Below are 20,817 nucleotides of genomic sequence, written 5' to 3' on the forward strand. Positions count from 1 at the left end.
TACGTTAAGAGTACACTTGTCTGCGGAGTGCTCAGCCACTTGCATGTTAATTTCACGAGCAGGCTGTTCCCGTTGATCGGATCAACTGGAACCCTCGTCGTCGTAACCGACGGAGTGCCATGACGTATCCGTACATACTCGCATATACATACCCATACATACACACATAGATAAAGAAGTACATACACACACACATACATATATCCAAGTATCCACTCATTCTCACATTTACATATACATACATACATACATGTGTACTTCGATGGACAGTTACACATACACATGTACATATATACTCATATATACATGTCCTTGCATACACGTACGCACACACACACACGCATACACACACACACACACACCACACACACATAGACAGACAGAAAGACAACCCTCCCCCACACAGATACATATACTAGCAGATACATAAAATTTTATGAAATTTAATTAGCGTTATTAGCAAGAACTCAATTTTCTTGAAAGCTCATTAACGAAGAAAAGCAAAAATAAATAAATAAATAAATAAATAAACCATCAAACTAAGAATTAGAATTATATATATATAAAAAAAAAGGGGCTCCGAGTAATAAATAATTCTTAGCAGTGTTTCACACATTGCTCCCAGAATTCCTTATATTTATTGTTTTCTGGGGTTTTATGACTTGGGAAATTGTCAGGCTGGTTTTATAATTGTTATAGGAAGAATTGTTTTAAAAGTCAATTGTAACCCAAATTCATTCTAGCCATTCCCAGATCCAGCACTTTTGGTTATTGCGTTATTCACTGATGAGAGCTAATAAGCCGGAAACATGTCAACAATTATCACAATGTTGCAAAGATCAGATTCATTACCCACTACATTCTATCTTTAATTCTTTCTGTCTTTGACTCTGTTCATCTGTTTGTCTCTCTCTCTCTCTCACACACACACACACACACACACTCTCTCTCTCTCTCTCTCTCTCTCTCACACACACACACACGCACACACATACTCTCTCTCTCTCTCTCTCTCTCCTCATTTTCCTGTTTCTTTTTACAAGTGTCGGTGATCATAGCTCTTCATGCCAAAGCCCAAAGGTCCTTGATTTTTCTTAGCAAAGAACCTAGGGGAAAGATTCAGTAGTGGTTACCTGTCTCCTTTAGTCTGTATATTTAAGGTTTGTTTGTGCTAGTTCCCTCTGATCGTCTCCTGTTTTTCTGAGTTTACCCTTAATGCATAGGGTCTATTTCCTTTTTAGGCTGGGGGACAGTTCATATGACATTAGGACACATCCACACACTAGTCTTTGTGTAACACATGCCTTGGGGCCAGCTCTCCTTTGTGACATATATCTTGGGGTTAGCTCCCTTTTGTGACATATTTTGGGGCCAGCCCTCCTCCAGGTCCTGTATGCCTTAACTACATGATTATCTTTTGCTATTTGACCCATAACTGGGGCCCTTTTCATGTACAGCCTCTCCCGGACCCGAACGGATTTTAATGGTGATTAAGCTATAATTCATTATTCCTCCAAATTCGAACTCTCGAGCTGGGGCCTCATCACCGGATGCAGTATCATACCTTGCCCAGAAGATATAATTTATTTTTGTTATTTTCAAATCGGGAGTTATCTCTCCTACATTTCTTGACCAGAATTAATTATTGTATTACAGCTATATTCACTCCATTACAGTTATACAGTTCGGAATGAGGCAATTGGGCGCGGCTGTTTGACCATTGGCGATTTGGCACGGCTGGAAGTACATTCAGCCAGTTTTGGCAACAGTATGTTTTAACGATGGAGGCAAACACACGCATGCACATACACACACAAACACACACACACACACACACACACACACCACACACACACACACGCACGCACACACACATACACACATACACACTCACACAAACATACATCCTGCCTTTTATATATACAGATTAAGGGATAATTCATTATTCCTCCAAACTCTACACGCACGCACACACACACACACACACACACCACACACACACACACACACGCACACACAAACATACGCGCGCACACACATACATGCACGCGCATATATACACGCATGCACGTGTAGAAGCACACACATCAACTAAAGAGAGAGAGAGAGAGAGAGAGAGAAAGAGAGACTGAGAGAGAGAGAGAGATGAAGAGAGATAGGGAGAGAGGGAGAGAGTGAGAGAGATGAAGAGAGAGAAAGCGCGCGAGAGAGAAAGAGAGAGAGAGAGAGAGAGAGAGAGAGGGAGAGAGAGAAAGCGAGAGAGAGAGAGAGAGAGAGAGAGAGTGAGAGATGGAGAGAGCAGCAGAGAACGAGAGAAGCATTAAAACTTCTGATGTCAAATAAATTAGCGTCGAATCTGCGACGCCAAATAAGCGGCACCAAACGGCTGTTCTAAAGCATTTCATAGCCACAAAGTTAACGAATTAAAACTTCTTAACTCATTAGAATAAGTATGTTAACTTTCTCACTAGGGATATGCAGTTAATTAATTAAAATTTCTTAGCTCATTATATTATATATGTTAACTTCCTCACTACTGGCGTATGGTTAATTAATTAAAACTGTTTAGCTGATTACGTTAAGTGTGTAACGGCTACCATTATACTAGAAGATGGAGGTAGATTGTTTCTTAATGGAACCACGTTCTTATCATTATGGTGATGCTGTAGTGAAGGCGGCGAGCTTGGCAGAATCGTTAGCACGCCGGGCATAAAGCTTAGCGGTATTTCGTCTGCCGCTACGTTCTGAGTTCAAATTCCGCCGAGGTCGACTTTGCCTTTCATCCTTTCGTGATCGATAAATTAAGTACCAGTTACGCACTGGGGTCGATGTAATTGACTTAATCCGTTTGTCTGTCCTTGTTTGTCCCCTCTGTGTTTAGCCCCTTGTGGGTAGTAAAGAAATAGGTATTTCGTCTGCCGCTATGTTCTGAGTTCAAATTCCGCCGATGTCGACTTTGCCTTTCATCCTTTCGGGGTTGATTAAATACGTACCAGTTACGCACTCGGGTCGATATAATCGACTTAATCCGTTTGTCTGTTCTTGTTTGTCCTCTCTGTGTTTAGCCCCTTGTGGATAGAAAGGAAATAGGTATTTCGTCTACCGTTACGTTCTGAGGCCGACTTTGCTTTTCAATCCTTTTGGGGTCGATCAATTAAGTAGCATTTACGCACGGGGGTCGATGTAATCGACTTAATCCGTTTGTCTGTCCTTGTTTGTCCCTTCTATGTTTAGCTCCTTATGGGCAACAAAGAAATAAGAATCGTTACCACGCCGGGCGAAATACTTAGCTGTATTTCGTCTTTCTTTACGTTCCGAGTTCAAATTCCGCCGAGGTCGACTTTGCCTTTCATCCTTTCGGGGTCGATAAATTAAGTACCAGTTGCGTACTGGGGTCGCTCTAATCAACTGGCCTCTTCCCACCAAATTTAAGGCCTTGTGCCTATGGTAAAAAAAGCATTATGTTGATGCTGTAGTTGTTGCATAATTGCAGGTCAGCTCCAACTGGAAAGACATAATATCGAAGGCGCTTCAAATATGACCATTCCAAACAAAATATATCCATAACTACATAATCCAACTGGTCCCTTGAAGTGTGAGTGAGGTTCAGCTGCGGTCTCTAGCAGATCCAGGTTATTTATTGGCTCGTCTTATCAGTGTGACGTAGTACAATGTGTATAAACCTTGCATTTAATAACTTTTATTAGAAAAATATAATACCTCCTCCGCACCCCACCGCCTCTCTATAAACCTACGTACTAGATATACAAGCATGTCAAGTTTAGTTACTCCTGTGCAGACTGAAGAAAAAATTATCAACAGCATTATTCGATTTTTGATCCTTATAGGGGTCTCATCCTGGGCCGGATTAAGACCCATCGAGGCCCTAAGCACTTAAAAGATTTTTGGTGCCCCTATAAAAAGTTATGTAATTCAAAATATAAACAGTAACAAGCCATAAAATAAATTTTTGCTTTTCAAAACGAAACAAAACAGTAAGAGGGAAAATAATGTTTACTTTTGTATACTTCCACTTTTTTTTATATTTGAAAAGTTTTCTCCTACTTTTTTGAATTACAAAGTCTTTATCCAGTCTTCAAAATTAATCTTAAGTAGCACATCTGCATCTATACTTAGTAGAGATAACGGCATCCCGAATATTATTTTAGCAAGTTTTAAGTGATTTTCTTTTGTGCTGCCAACAATTTACCATTTCTGTGGTTCCCCCCTCCTTCCCTTTGATGCTCTACACACATGCTTTTTGGCTTAATGGTTAATCCAGCACTGAAAGGAGAGGGGAAGGACAAGAAAAGTGTTATCGATCTGTGTATGTGTGTGTAAATTAGTAGCCTGGGGTCAGGGCTGGATTAAGTCCCATCGAGGCCCTCAGCACTTAAAAGATTTTAGTACCCCCATAAAAGATTATGTAATTCAAAATATAAACAAACAAAATATAAACAATAACAAACAAGACAAAACAAAACAGTGTGAGGGGATATAAAGTTCAGTTTTGTATACTTCCATTTTATTTATATTTGAGAAGTTCCCTCCTATTTTTTTAAATTGCAAAATTTTTGGTCAGATCCTCAAAATTAATCTTAGGTAACACATCTGCATCTATACTTAGTAGAGATAAAGGCATTCCAAATATTATTTTAGCAAGTTTAAAGTGATTTCTTTTGTGCTGTCAACCATTTACCATTTCTGTGGTGCCCCCCTCCTTCCCTTGATGCCATTTATTCTGTTTTCACTCTCGTAATTCTATCTCTTTGTATTTTCCAGTTTCTATATTTGCCTAACGACATTTTCTTTAAGTGAAAATCTTTGACAATGATATTTCGTTTTTGTATCCATGACGTGAACTTGTGTGTTGAAACAGATTTACTTATATGTCGAGAGGATCATCTTGCCAATGATAGAACAGAAGCAGATCTGGAGTTGAGAGGTCATGTCATTGATGGGATCGTGAATGGCAACGAAAGGACTTTGGTAAATCTAGCTGATTGATTGACCGAACGGATTAATCAAACAATCGATTAAAATATTAAGTAATTGTCTAATAATGATAAAAGAAGTGAAATAAAACCAGTGCGTGAGCTCATTATTAGCAGAACGACCCTCCCAAGATAGAATAACCTTTGACCATAACAATACAACATGTGTGGATTGGCATATCCTAGAATTTTCTTGTAGCATAAGTCTGAGATTCTTTGTTGTGTATCATGATTTATTTGTGTCTAATTCTAACATAATCCTAACAGAGATTCCATTGAACGAATCTTTCAAACCTGACATGTATATATTTACTCCGTTGTCGCCATAATGTGTTTCCTTTCTTCACATCTGTCACACATTCCGCCATTACTTTTGACTGGTACTTTATTTTATCGACCTCGAAAGGATGAAAAACAAAGTCGACCACGGAATTTGAACTCAGAATATAAAGAAGCGGAGGAAATGCTGATAAGCTGTTAGTCCGACGCGCTAACGATTTGCCGGATCGGTATCTTTTAGTTATATAAAAGTTTATATGCATTGCTGGAAAATTATGAAGGTTTTGTAGTTTTTGTACATTAAGGGGTTAAAGTTAATTTAGAGAGAGAAAAAAGTGAACAGTATCGCTTGTATATCACATTGCAGTTTAATAAACAAACGTACCACTATTAAAAAAAAAAGAAACAAAAAATAACAGGAAGGCCTGCCGTGACTAGGATTCGAACCTGTGAAGGCACAGTAGTAGTATTAGTACATTAAGGGGTATAAAGTTAATTTACAAAAAAAAAAAATGTGACACAAATAACTTTTGCAGTATCTCTTGTATATCACATTGCAACTTAATAAACAAATGTACAGCTCTTAAAAAGAATAATATTAAAAAAATAACGGAAGGCCTGCCGTGACCAGGATTCGAACCTGGGTTACCACGGCCACAACGTGGGGTCCTAACCACTAGACGATCACGGCTACTAGGCCAACCGGCAATGACACTCTGAATTAACCCATATCTAGGAAGCGTAAACTACTGTCAGTTCAGCGTTTGTTTGTTCCGCTTCTGTTTGACAACTTCGTAAGTTTTCTCGTAATTGCTATGAAAATTGTTTGTTTTACTAAAGACAAAAGACAGAAATATTTCACACACAACCTGCTCTCTCGAACAAAGAAAGGTCAATACAGGACAGGCAGATTTACTTTAATCATACCTAAGGACACAGATTGGGATAAATTCTCACGAATATTTTTTTTTCTGTCTCACGATCATCTAGTTTTTTTCTTTTAAGGTGATGTGTATCAAGGACTACATTTATTTTAGATACAAACGTCGCCTTGAAAAATTTTAGACAATACGGTTTAGTTTAAAGAAGATTTCGCCACTATTTCTAGCAGTTCGCGCATCCACGTGGGAACTCACATCTGATCGGCAAATAAGGAGAATATTATAATTAGCCAATTACTTCTATCGTTATTTATCAGCTAGTTTCAAAGCTTTTAGAAAAATTTTAAATGTTATTTCTAACTTTACGTTGAAGTCATAAATATTTTATGTTAACATTAAAGCGATTTTATAGCGAAATATATAGCTGTTTACGTCTTTTAATTTCATTTAATCAAGAAGTGTGATGGACATTTCGAAAGCAATACTATTATCGCTATATCAATATCATTATACGAATCAAAATATATTTTTATTTTGATACATTTACCAAGAGTTTATTTATAAAGGGTCAAGTATTTATTATATACATAACAAACAATAAATTATATCATGAAAAATGAAAATAAACAAAAGCTGTTAAAGGGAAATAACTCGTAATTTACTATTTATCTATTATTTCCCCTGAAAATATAAAACTTTTAATTGTCCTACCTCTTTACTCTCTTTTACTCTTTTACTTGTTTCAGTCATTTTGACTGTGGCCATGCTGGAGCACAACCTTTAGTCGAGCAAATCGACTCCAGGACTTATTCTTGGGAAGCCTAGTACTTATTCTATCGGTTTTTGCCGAACCGCTAAGTTACGGGTACGTAAACACACCAGCATCGGTTGTCAAGCGATGTTAGGAGACAAACACAGACACACAAACAAACACACGCACACACACACACACACACACACACACACACACATATATATACATATACATATATACGATGGGCTTCTTTCAGTTTCCGTCTACCAAATCCACTCACAAGGCTTTGGTCGGCCCGAGGCTATAGTAGAAGACACTTGCTCAAGGTGCCATGCAGTGGGACTGAACCCGGAACCATGTGGTTGGTAAGCAAGCTACTTACCACACAGCCACTCCTGCGCCTACATAAAAGTTTTACCACGAAGTTCCTGAATTTGGATTACCGTATTTTAACGTGTATAAGGAACCCTCGTATATGAGGAACCCACTAATTTGGGGGGCTTAAAATTTGGAAAAAGGTTTTGTAAGGGATTATCATATTATCCATGTATAAAAAAACTCCCCTATTTTAAAACCTACTTTTTGACAAAAAATAGGTTCCTTTATACAACGTTAAAATACAGTACAGCATGTTTTAGCTTGGGGTTACCACTATAACGAAGTATTGAGTGAATGAGGAAGTGTTGAAATGAAATACATATGACTTGAGGATGGAAATGAACTGGTAAGCGATGATTTATTTTCCGTTATAAAATACAATGATTGCCATACAGGAAATAAAATAACATAACAGGTTACAACAAAGATGTGTGAGAGACTTCGTGGTTAGGCTGGATTGTTGATAAAGTTGACGTACTGTTTGGTGGTGGCAGAATCGTTAGCACGCCGGGCGAAATGCTTAGCGGTATTTCGTCTGCCATTACGTTCTAAGTTCAAATTCCGCCGAGGTCGACTTTGCCTTTCATCCTTTCGGGGTTGATAAATTAAGTACCAGTTACGCACTGGGGTCGATATAAATCGACTTAATCCGTCTGTCTGTCCTTGTTTGTCTCCTCTGTGTTTACCCCCTTGTGGGTAGTAAAGAAATAGGTATTTCGTCTGCCGTTACGTTCTGAGTTCAAATTTCGCGAGGTCGACTTTGCCTTTCATCCTTTCGGGGTCGATAAATTAAGTACCAGTTACACACTGGGGTCGATATAAATCGACTTAATCCGTCTGTCTGTCCTTGCTTGTCTCCTCTGTGTTTAGCCCCTTGTGGGTAGTAAAGAAATAGGTATGTAAAGGCAGCTGTTGGTCTGTTGGTCGTGTGATGTACATACAGCAACGATGTAGGCAGGCGTCTAGTGGAGATGAAAGCTGAGACTGGCTGGTGTCTGATACATCTTTGTCAGAGAAGAGTCGCATGCGGTCAGTGGCGTGTGCCAAAGACATAGAACAGTCAGGAACTGCGTTTCTTATAGAGATTCGTGGGCTCTCAGGAGAGATGAAAGTTTTTCCGCCAAGAGCACACGTGATCCATTTTAGCGCATTTGATTAGTTGACCGTGTAATTTGGCAGAGTTGTTTAAGGGGCCATTTGCACCAAAAAACTAACCATTCAGAACAATGGTTACAACCTGGTCTTTATAGCTAAGTATTTTCTGCTACGTCCAAACAACAACTATAAATCAAAGGGAGAGAGAAGGATTTGCTTTCCTTTATTTTATCAATCCGTTCTGTTACAATGGTAATCTATGGAGTGAAAAGGAATCTGAACCTTCTAAATAACCGATTCAAAATATCTGCTGTTCTTTCTACCCCCTCTGACATACAAAATTATCTAAATACATTGACTTAGCTATCTTTTATCCTCCATCTTTTACTTGTTTCAGACATTAGACTGCGGCCATACTGGGACTCCGCCTTGATGAATTTTTAGTCCAATGTAACGACTCCAGGACTTATGTTTTTTTCTAAAGCCCAGTACTTATTCTGCCGGTCGCTTTTGCCGAGCCGTTAGGTTACGGTGACGTAAAGTCACCAACACCGGTTGTCAAGTGGTGGTGGGGTACAAACACACACACACACACACACACACACACACGTATGAACTCGCATGTGTGCATATACATGCACACACACGCGCATATATATGCATACACATATATGCATGATTGTATGTATGTATGTGTATGTGTATGTCTATGTGCGCGCGCGCGTGTTTGTATAGGTGCTTCCCAACCACATGGTTCCGGATCCAGGCGAGCTGGCAGAAACGTTAGCGTGCTGGGCGAAATGCTTAGCGGTATTTCGTCTGGCGCAACGTTGTGAGTTCAAATTCCGCCGAGGTCGACTTTGCCTTTCATCCTTTCGGGGTCGATAAATTAAGTACCAGTTACGCACTGGGGTCGATGTAATCGACTTAATACCTATGTCTGTCCTTGTTTGTCCCCTCTATGTTTAGCCCCTTGTGGGTAAAAAAGAAATAGGTTCCGGATCCTGTTCCACTGCGTGGCACCTTGGGCAAATGTCTTCGACTAAAGCCTCGGGCTAACCAAAGCATTGTGAGTGGATTTGGTAGGCGGAAACTAAAAAAAGAGTATATTCGGCATATTCTCCGTTCAATAAAAGCAACCACGCAACGGAAAGTGCAAGCAATATTAATGCAATATATGGGGATTGGACAATAAGCATAAGCCAGTGTCACCGGTGGTTCCAGAAATTCCCAGCCGAACACATCAGCCTAGAAGACGAGCCTCGTCCTGGATGATCTGTAGAGCTCGACGAAGACGTCCTGCAAACCCTGGTGAAACAAAATCCCATCGCAACTGTTGAGGAACTAGCTGAAAAGCTTCGATTTGGTCATTGAATCAGTCATTCAAATCAGCGCTAGAAGAAAAAATGACCATATTTAGTTTCAAGACGAAAAGTGTTCTTCCATCAGGATAATGCTTGGTCACATACAGAGAAGATGACATTACAAAGGCTGGAGTAGTTTGAATGGGAAACGATGTCCAACTCACCACATTCGCCGGACATTGCTCCATCTGGTTATCATTTATATTTTGCAATCTTCAAAATCATTTTGACGGAAAAAAATATGAATTCCGTAGACGAGGTCAGAACAGTGCTGGAGGAGTATTTTTCGTCACAGACAAGTGAATTTTGGAAGAGGAGACTTGCAAATCTACCAGATAGATGGAAGAGCATTTTAGAAAATGAAGGAGAGTATATTTTAGATTTAAAAAAAGAACTTTGTTTATTTTAATTCTGAAAAATGAAAGAAGTATAAAAAGACTGCATTATTTATGGGATGACCCAATATATAAAAAGGTGTATACAGCTATATCACGTTGAAAGCACCGGTTCTCGTCTGATCAACGTCGAACCTGGTTAGTACTTAGATGGGTGACCGCATGGGAAACCTAGGTGTTGTAAATATGCACGTGTGTGTGTGTACGTGTATGTGTATGCAGGAGTGGCTGTGTGGTAAGTAGCTTGTTTACCAACCACATGGTTCCGGGTTCAGTCCCACTGCGTGGCACCTTGGGCAAGTGTCTTCTACTATATCCCCGGGCCGACCAAAGCCTTGTGAGTGGATTTGGTAGACGGAAACTGAAAAGAAGCCCGTCGTATATATGTATATATATATGTGTGTATGCGTGTATGTTTGTGTGCCTGTGTTTGTCCCCCTAGCATTGCTTGACAACCGATGGTGCTCCACATAAAAGAATAAAAGAAAGTCAATACTGCGTTTTATCTTTCTGTGTTAGCAGTGCGATTCAATTACTTTTAAGTTATTTCCACAGATATTCTCTAGAATTTAAAGTCAGCGCTAAAAGTTAAGACGTTTCGTATACAAATACGTCTACGTAAACAATCATAGGTCTGCTCGATTAGCATTAATCAAGGGACGAAAAGACAACCTCTTATTGTCTGACATACCTCGTATTTGTCTTTTATGAAGAAAAAAAAAAGAAAAAGAAAAAAAATCTTCTCCAAACCCAACAAAAATAATCTTCAGAGAAACTAGGAAACTGGAGTCAATAAAAGAAACAAAGAACTTAAACCGATATCGCTGCGATATCACATTGTAGATTACAAAAAAAAAAAAAAAAGTGACGTGCCGTGACCAGGATTCGAACCTGGGTTACCACGGCCACAACGTGGGGTCCTAACCACTAGACGATCACGGCTAACACGCCTGCTTATAAACCAAGTTTTATATTACATATATCTAGAAGAAACAAGACAATTAACTAACCTAACAAAAGTTAAGTAATGCTTATTCTAGATATACATAATTTAAAGCCCAACAAACCAGCAGATCTGTTAGCCGTGATCGTCTAGTGGTTAGGACCCCACGTTGTGGCCGTGGTAACCCAGGTTCGAATCCTGGTCACGGCAGCTCAGCTTCTCTTTTTTTTTTCGTTCATTTTTTCCACTTATTTATTGATATTCTTAATTTACTGCAATGTGATATCACAGCGACACCTTGTTCAAGTTGTTTGTTTTATAATTTTAGTGTTCAAAGTTTTTCTAGTCGCGATCATGTCTCTGCTTTTGCAGTGTGGGCCGGAATATAGAGTTGTTGACAAATTGCTTTGTTTTTGATTTCTCCAAGAATTCTTCACGATGGGAAGTAATCGTATCTCTAACAATTTTAGGCATTCCAATGCAGTAATTAACTGTTCACGCCCTGTAAACAAACTAATGGCTTTGAGACAACGTGGCTTTGGTTTTCAATCTCACTGCGCGTTACTTTCGGCAAATGGCTTCTACAATAGTCCCGAACACGAAATTTTTTTTGCACGAGAGTTCCGGACCCCAGTTATGAACTCATTTGCATACAGCCAATCAGAGCTCAACTATCAAACTAGTGTCCACCAATTCTTCTTCTTCTTCTTCTTCTTCTTCTCCCCCTCCCCTCCTCCTCCTCCTCCTCTTCCTCCTCCTCCTCCTCCTCCTCCTTCTTCTTCTTCTTCTTCTTCTTCTTCTTCTTCTTCTTCTTCTTCTTCTTCTTCTTCTTCTTCTTCTTCTTCTCATTCAGGACACTGCCTGGACTCGAACTCGGAATCTTGGGGGTTGGTAGTCCGCGCTCTTAAGATGAAAAAGTCAGAAAGTCTGAAACCGGTACTAAAATGTTTTTTATGATAATTATTTTTATCTTGTCCTATTTTCCTTATACATATCCACTCGTGTGTTGCTTTTCAACCTTATACACTCCACCCTCACACATTTTTATTCTTTTACTTGTTTCAGGCATTTGACTGCGGCCATGCTGGAGTACCACCTTTAGTCGTCCTCAGGTCATATTCTTTGTAAGCTTAGTACTTATTCTATCGGACTCAAGGAGGTCTATATAACATCCTTGGTTTGTAGAAATGTATACAGTAACGTCCTTTATTATTAATGTACATATAACATAATGCAAACGTGTAGCTTTTTTGTGCATTTTGTTTGCAGAAAATAAGGAACTAACAGTAATAAAGTTTAATAAATGTTGCTTACTGCAAGTTATGGATGATTCTTTTATGACTTCATTGCTTTCAGGCTTAGCATAAGGTATTTTCGCGCCGGACATCGCAAAATACGTCTGAATAAACATTGCCAGACAGCAAATAGAAACTCGGACATTGCTTAGAAAATAATTTCCATTTTTAACCTCGTATATAGTAAGCACTAGGGATTTTGGCCTTTAAATTTTGGGGAAAAAATGCGCATTATACTCGAGGATTTACGGTATACATATTTCGGGGGTGATTGCTCCTTCTTCGAACGCATTGTCTATATATACGTATATATACTTTTGTCTATATATACTTTTGGTGCTGGATCTAAATTCAATAGAATATCTACAGAGATAATTATACATCAAAACAAAATACTGACGCTCACGACTCCCATCATAGGTCTGCTCGAGTAGCGTTGATCAAGGGACGAAAAGACAACCTCTTATTGTCTGACAAACCTCGTATTTGTCTTTTATGAAGAAAATATAAAAAAAAGAAGAAATAAAATACATTCGGCATTTTTTCGATATAACTCGACAAAATCAAAGCATTTCACTTCGGGTATTTCCGTGGATGCAAATGACAGTTCGATTCTGTTTTCTTCTTGGAAATTTGCGGATTTTACATACACACATGAAACAGGTAAGAACAAATATGCAAGGCTTTTCTTCTTCAAGTTTAAAATGAGACATTGCTGGCATAATTTCGTTATATCTATACTCCACAACCCACGGAAATACTCGAAGTGAAATCTTGTCGGGTTATATCGAAGGAATGCCAAATATTCTCCAAACCCAACGAAAGCAATCTTGCAATCTTAAGAGAAACTAGGAAACTGGAGTGAATAAAAGAAATAAAGAACTTAAACCGATATCGCTGCGATATCACATTGTAGATTACTAAAAAAAAAAAAAAGTGACGTGCCGTGACCAGGATTCGAACCTGGGTTACCACGGCCACAACGTGGGGTCCTAACCACTAGACGATCACGGCTAACACGCCTGCTTGTGAAGCAGGTTTTATATTACGTATATCTAAAAGAAACAAGACAATTAACTAACCTAGTAAAAGTTAATTAGTTTGTTTGTTCTAGACATACATAATTTAAAGACTAACGTAGCAGCGGAGATCTGTTAGCCGTGATCGTCTAGTGGTTAGGACCCCACGTTGTGGCCGTGGTAACCCAGGTTCGAATCCTGGTCACGGCAGCTCCGTTTCTCTTATTTCTTTTTTTGTACATTTTCCCCCCTCTTTTATTGATTTTCTTAATTTACTGCAATGTGATATCACAGCGATACCTGTTCAAGTTGTTTGTATTACTTTTATATATAATTTTAGAGTTCAAAGTTTTTCTAGTCGCGATCATGACTCTGCTTTTGCTGTGTGGGCCGGAATATAGCGTTGTTGACAAATTACTTTGTTTTTGATTTCTCCAGGAAATTGTTTCTTCACGTTGGGAAGTAATCTTATCTCTAACAACGTTAGGTATTCCAATGCAGTAATTAACAGTTCACGCCCTGTAAACACACTAATGGCTTGGCGACCACGTGGTTTCGGTTTTCAGTCTCACTGCGAAATGCCTTCTACAATAGTCTCGGACACGAAAGTTTTTTTCCCACGAGAGTTCCAGACCCCAGTTATGCACTCATTTGCATACAGCCAATCAGAGCTCATTATTATTATTATTATTATTATTATTATTATTATTATTATTATTATTATTATTATTATTATTATTATTATTCTATGTTTGACTTTTGCTTTATATTTGTAGAAGTTGGCTCCAAGTCTCACCCAGAGACCTCAAGAGACAACAGGTTGGAATATTATTATTATTATTATTATTATTATTATTATTATTATTACTATTACTATTATTATTATTATTATTATTATTATTATTATTATTATTATTATTATTATTATTATTGAGTGAGAGAGCAGTTCATGCCATCAAAGTGACACTGGGGCAAAATATTACGAAGCCCAATATACCCATCATGACTACTCGTCTGATAAGGGTACACCATCACAACCATATGTGCGCGACATGGTGATCTCATATCAAGATAAACAGCACCTGACCTTGCAGGTGGAGCCCAGTAAGAATTTTCTTCAGGTTGAGTAGCCCATCCCGCTCAAAAGGTCCCTGAATAAGGGTTGTTTAAGGATGTTGAAAGAACCACCCATGTTTCCAGAGGTGAATTATTCAAACCCCAAAGAATCCCTCTCAACACATGGCTATGATGCTCCCCCACTACTTCAGCTCGTGATCAGAGATGCACATTAGAAACGATAACAACATCTTTCCTTCTAATGCCATTGTTTATCAGCTTCCTTATAATTAACCATAATTATTAAAAAATTTTTTTAATGAGAAAATTACTCGACAGAATGTTTCTAACAGCGCTGCTCTATATTCATATTGCACTAGCACTATGACCCGGCGTTGTCAGGCCTAGTGCTAGTCAAGCATATTTGGTCTTTCATGAAAATCCCGCTCTCTTGTCATTCACTTGGTCTAACTCGTTAATTATTCCCTGCATTTCTCAAATCAAAAGAGCATGCATGTTTGAAAGCCAAATCACATGATAACGCGTCTTCGCAAAATACAAAAATGAGTCATACAGACTGTCTGCAAATGCGCATTGGCATTCAACTGTCAAGGGTAAAAATTATCTCCGTCCAATCAAAAAACAGCTGGCAATCTATTGGCGTATCTAGCTGTACGCACGCACCGCGTACAAATTTCTATGTTTTAGCGATTTTAAATGGATATGTCCATAACTTATGGACATAAGAGGTCGGTTAATCGATTTTTAATGGCTTTCTGGGTTGACTGCGGAAATGAAAAGATCTTCACGATCGCCTTCAGACAGTTTTGAAAGCCCATAGAAAATGCGAGCCTTTTACGTGAAAAACTGGGTTTGTATAAAGGACACACAGACACAGACATTTTGCCGTTTATAGATATAGAGATATCACCGTAAAATTTAATTTTGGATAGTATGATTTGACTAGTGCCGAGCGATCTCATTGCATTTAATCCATTAACCTATTGGGAGAGCAGACAGAACCATTTGCATGTCGGCTTTACGTTCTTGGTTGTAACATCCTTTCGGGGTTGATAGAATAAGTACTTGCTGGGCCGGAAACTGCTGGCCTTGCGCCAAAATTTGAAACCGATATAACCTAAGGGGGAGAAGTGATAGAGTCCTGAGTACGCCGGACGGAGTGCTTAGTGGCATTTCTTCCAGCTTTACGTTCTGAGATCAAATACTGCTGAGGTCGACATTGCCTTTCATATTTTCAGGGTCGATAACCTAAGTACCAGTTGCGTACTGGGGTCGATCTAATCGACTGCCCCCCCCAAAAAATTCCAGGCTTTGTGCATAGAGTAGAAAAGAATCGTTAGCACGCCGGACGAAATGTTTAGCGACGTTGCATCCGCCTTAACATTTTGATTTCAAATACTCTCAAAGTCAGCTTTGTTTTTTTCATCCTTTCAGGGTCGACAAAATAAAACACCAGTCAAATTAATTGACTAATCCTCTTTCTAAAATTGCTGACATTGCGCGAAAATTAGAAAGATTTAATATCCACCGACTTTAGGCAGAAAGCTGGCAGAATTATTTGCTGGTTAGTATGCCGGACGAAAAGCTTTGAAACCAATGTAATCCGCTTGCTCAAAAGAAATCTTCAGGCTACAAGCTTCTTGTAATATAAATCTCCAGCCACCCGCTTCTATAAAACTATTCCCCTCAGATGTTTTCTTTTAGTATCCTGCTCAAAAACCACAATAACAGCCAGAGAGAGGAACTTCAAATTTAAATTTCCGCTAACTGACATTTTGAACCTAATAAATTATACAGAATATATAACAGACCAGTTCAATAGGTAGAAAGACTCAAAAGATAACTAGAGATCAATATATCTTGTCTGTTACATGGTAGCTATGATTATTAATCAACTTTGATCAATGGATCTGCCTTCTAGTAACATTAATCTTCATAGCTTTATTCAATCTTCAGTTCCTTCTGATTACGTCTTTTTAACATAAATAGATTAATAGATTTTTCAAATCTTAATGAATCTCTCATCTTCACTGAACTTCTAAGGTTTTTAGATTGACTAATATCAGAGGAAAAAGAAGTGCCATCCACCTCTCACCCGAGAGATATTGACGCTGTTATTCAAGATGGCTGCCCCGATCTGAAACCAAGGCAAAACAGTTTGTAACAAAGAGCTATCAATTATAGTCATCACTGTGATAATGTCTTCTTTACAGAGACAATAATCACTCGTGAAAGTTTTCTGAGAAGAGTTGGTGAAAATGAGAAGAGAGGAAGAGAAAGGGTAAGAGAGGGAGAGGGAGAGAGAGGGAGAGAGAGGGAGAGAGAGGGAGAGAGAGGGAGAGAGAGGGAGAGAGGAAGAGAAAGGGTAAGAGAGGGAGAGGGAGAGAGAGGGAGAGAGAGGGAGAAAGAGAGGAATAGCAGGAGAGGGAGAGAGAGGAGAGAAACAGAAGGAGAGAGAAAGAGAGGGAGAGAAGGAGAGAGAAAGAAAGAGAGAGAGAGAGAGAGAGAGGGGGAAAGGGAGAAACGGAAAGAGAAAGATAGAGTCGGAGAGAGAGAGGAGAGAGAAACGGAGAAAGAGGTGAAAGAGAAAGATAGAGTCGGAGAGAGAGAGGAGAGAGAAACGGAGAAAGAAAGGAAAGAGTGACGGAGAGAGAAGGGAAAGAACGAGGGAAAGCGAAAGAGAGAAAACGGAAGAGAGACGGGGAAATATAGAGGGGAAGAAACAGAGAGAAAGACACCAAGAGGGAGAGACAGAGAGAAAAACAGAGGGATAGAGAAACAGAGAGAGAAGTAGAGGGAGAGAGAAGGAAAGGGAGAGTGAGAAAAAGGGAGAAAAGAGAGAATGAAAAAGAGAAGTAGAGAAGGAGAGGGAGAAAGTGACAGTGAATGAGGACGAGAAGAAGAGAGAGAAAGAAAACGACTGAGTATAAAAGAAAAAGTGAGAAACAAATAGAAAGAGAGAGAGAGAGAGAGAGAGAGAGAGCGAGAAGGAGTGGGAAAATGAGAGAGATGGGGAAAGAGAGAGAGAGAGAGAGAGCGAGAAGGAGTGGGAAAATGAGAGAGATGGGGAAAGAGAGAAAGATAGGGAAAGAAAGAGAGATGCAGAGAGAGAAAAAGAGAGAGAAAGTGTGTGTGTGTGAGAGTTTGTGTGTGTGTGTTGTGTGTGTGTGTGTGTGTGTGTGAGAGAGAGAGAGAGAGAGAGAGAGAGAGAGCGAGAAGGAGTGGGAAAATGAGAGAGATGGGGAAAGAGAGAAAGATAGGGAAAGAAAGAGAGATGCAGAGAGAGAAAGAGAGAGAGAAAGTGTGTGTGTGTGAGAGTTTGTGTGTGTGTGTGTGTGTGTGAGAGAGAGAGAGAGAGAGAGAGAGAGAGAGAGAGAGAGAGAGAGAGAGAGAGAGAGAGAGATAGCAACTGAAATAGAAAATTTACGATATTTAATCTCAATGAGATATTTGAAAGCCAGCGATGGGTTAGTGCTGATGTGATTATTTGGGTCATTAACTTCACCTGAAGAGATGAAACACTTATTAATATTTATATCTACATTAAAATTCCGCCGAGGTCGACTTCGGTTATCATCCTTTCGTGGTCGATAAAATAAGTACCAGCCGAACACCATTTATATCGACATGACGCTTCCATCAATTCCAACGCCATTCACATTTCACAGTTTCCCAAAACTCATCAATGATGGCAAATTTCTTGTAACAAAATTGTATCCAATGCATGCGAAAATTATTCTATACGGGATTCAGAACTGAGCTCTGAATTTGTCCAGAACACGATATTCAAGGAATTCCTTTTTATTTGCTCTTTCAATGGGGACTGGATAATTGGTGTGTTCCAAGAATTATTATGTTTCGTCTTTGGTCGGAGATATTGCTTTCTTCACGATGAGTAGTAATATTTGTATGCTGTCAACTTAATGTGACAGTCCCATGAAGGAAATAATGCCACTGCTATTTAGCCCTAGGAAGCAGAACCGCTTCCTGTCAGCCTTGACACATTTCCTGTGTCCTTATGTTTACAAGGGGGAGATAATCACCTCCACCCAGCTAAGCCTGCATTCAGAGACTAGTTTCTGAGTCATTGGTCGTCTTCAGTCTGGAGTAGCATGGCTTGCTAGTTGGAGGTGCCCTTGTAAACATATAATTATTCTAGTGAAATACATTCACTGATTTCAAAAATAGGAATAATACATTTCTAAATCACTCAGAGGTGGAGGTGCTTATCTCCTCCTTGTAAACGTAAGGACACAAGAAATGTGTCAAGGCTGACAGGAAGCGTTGCTACTTCCTAGGGCTAAATAGCAGTAGTATTATTCCCTTCGTGGGACAGCATACAACTACTTTATCGTATCACTACTGCATAAATCTCTCAGAGAGATTTAGAAATGTATTATTTCTATTTTAGTAGTACTATTATTCTAGCGCAAATATTCTAGATATACAAACTTGAGAATGCGCACCAGCGGCTGGTCTCACGTCCATTACCGTCCAGTGGTCAGGACCCCACGTTGTGGCTGTGGTAATCCAGGTTCGAATCCTGGTCACGGCAGATCGGTTAATATACGTTTCATATCCTTTTTTTTCTTTTTATTGATTTTCTTTATATACTGCAATATGATATCGCAGCGATATCTGCTTAAGTAATTTGTATTTATTTTATATTGTTGATAAATTATTTTGCTTTTGTTTTCTCCAGGAAATGGTTTCTTCACGCTGGGAAGTGATCACAACTCTAACAATGTTAGGTATTCCAATGCATAATTGACTGTTCACGCCCTTTAAACAAACAGCTGCAGAGGAAAATGCATCCCATACTGGGATTCCATCTCGTCTATGATTCATGGCCGTTGAAATCAACTCAGAGAGGAAACTCTTATCGGTTCTGCGAAGGCAACGTACTGTGATACCATTACAAAGCTCAGAAATCTTGATTCGTTCACTCCAGAGGACTTTCTGAAACCAGTCTGAATCATTGATACCATACTTGGACAAAATCGTGCACCCGGTGCCTAATATCTTTAGTACGTTGGGCAAAAGGATTACCGGCATTTCGCCTGTCTTCCCATTTTGAGTTCAAACTTTGTCGAGGACTGAACCACCGTTACCATACTTGCTCAAAACAGTGCAAAACAGTGCTTAATATTTTTCTAGGTGAACAAGTTCCGCCGAGGTCGACTTTGCCTTTTATGTTTTTGGGGTCGGAAAAAATAAATGTCAATTGATCATTGGGGTCGATGTAACTGACTTAGCCCCTTCCCCAAACCAGTAGCCCTTGTGCTAAAATTTGAAACCAATATTTTTCTTGGTGAACTGGCAGAATCGTTAGCACGTCAGGAAAAGTGCTTAGCAACATTTCGCCCTTCTTCTCATTTTGAGTTCAAATTTCGCTAAGGACTATTGGGCTAAGTACCAGTTGAGAAACGGCATTGATATAATGGACTTACTCCATCCCAGAAAATTTTCAGCCCTTGTGCCTTCTCATAGAAAAGATTATCCTATTAAAAATTACAAATCCACGAAGAAACCCCCAAGGACATGCAGAAATAACTCTATGGATTAATATGGATTAACATATTACTTCGATTTACTTTTGTCCAGGAAACTACTTTTTCAACGCTCGGAAGCAATCTTAGTCTATCGCCAATATTATAGATGCACATAACTTAAAAGATAGCGCTATAGCTGGTCTGGTTGTCGTGATTGTCTAGTGGTTAGGCTCCCAACGTCGTAACTAAGATAACCCAGCTTCGAATCCTGGTCACGGCAGGTAGGTTAATAATTGTTCTTGTACATTATTTTTTTGTTTCGTATTTTATTGATTTTCTATATATTCTGCAATGCGATATCGCAGCGATATCTCTTTACGTTGTTTGCATTACTTTTATATATAATTTTATATTTCAAAGTTTTCTGAGTGTTTGTCTTTGGGAGCTGGCAGAAAGGTTAGCACCCCAAGCTAAATGCTAAGCGGTATTTCGTCTGCCGCTACGTTTTGAGTTCAAATTCCGCCGAGGTCGACTTTGCCTTTCATCCTTTCGGGGTCGATTAAATTAGTACCAGTTGCGCACTGGGGTCGATATAATCGACTTAATCCGTTTGTTTGTCCTTGTTTGTCCTCTCTGTGTTTAGCCCCTTGTGGGTAGTAAAGAAATAGGTATTTTGTTCGTATTTCGAGTACTGCGTTCAAATTCAGCCGAGGTCAACTTTCTTTTTTCCTACTTCCACATCTCACAGTCCCCCCAAATTCATCAGAGATGGCAACTTTCTTGTTACAAGTTCGTATGGAAAGCATGCGAATATATTCTACACGTGATTCAAACTTGAACTCTGACTTTTC

The 20,817-nt window shown here is 39.2% G+C and overlaps 5 non-coding genes across 5 annotated transcripts; 2 read left to right on the top strand and 3 right to left on the bottom strand.

The window, feature by feature from the left end:
• Positions 1 to 5,892: 5,892 nt before the first annotated feature.
• Positions 5,893 to 5,964, bottom strand: Trnah-gug. The gene has a single exon. It is a non-coding gene; the product is annotated as a tRNA-His (tRNA).
• A 5,046-nt stretch (positions 5,965 to 11,010) lies between these two features.
• Trnah-gug lies at positions 11,011 to 11,082 on the bottom strand. Its single transcript has one exon. It is a non-coding gene; the product is annotated as a tRNA-His (tRNA).
• Positions 11,083 to 11,221: 139 nt separating this feature from the next.
• On the top strand, positions 11,222 to 11,293 carry Trnah-gug. Its single transcript has one exon. It is a non-coding gene; the product is annotated as a tRNA-His (tRNA).
• Positions 11,294 to 13,320: 2,027 nt separating this feature from the next.
• On the bottom strand, positions 13,321 to 13,392 carry Trnah-gug. Its single transcript has one exon. It is a non-coding gene; the product is annotated as a tRNA-His (tRNA).
• Positions 13,393 to 13,535: 143 nt separating this feature from the next.
• Trnah-gug lies at positions 13,536 to 13,607 on the top strand. Its single transcript has one exon. It is a non-coding gene; the product is annotated as a tRNA-His (tRNA).
• The last annotated feature ends 7,210 nt before the right edge of the window (positions 13,608 to 20,817 follow it).

Source organism: Octopus sinensis, linkage group LG1 (genome assembly GCF_006345805.1).
Source record: "Octopus sinensis linkage group LG1, ASM634580v1, whole genome shotgun sequence".
NCBI classification, from domain to species: domain Eukaryota; kingdom Metazoa; phylum Mollusca; class Cephalopoda; order Octopoda; family Octopodidae; genus Octopus; species Octopus sinensis.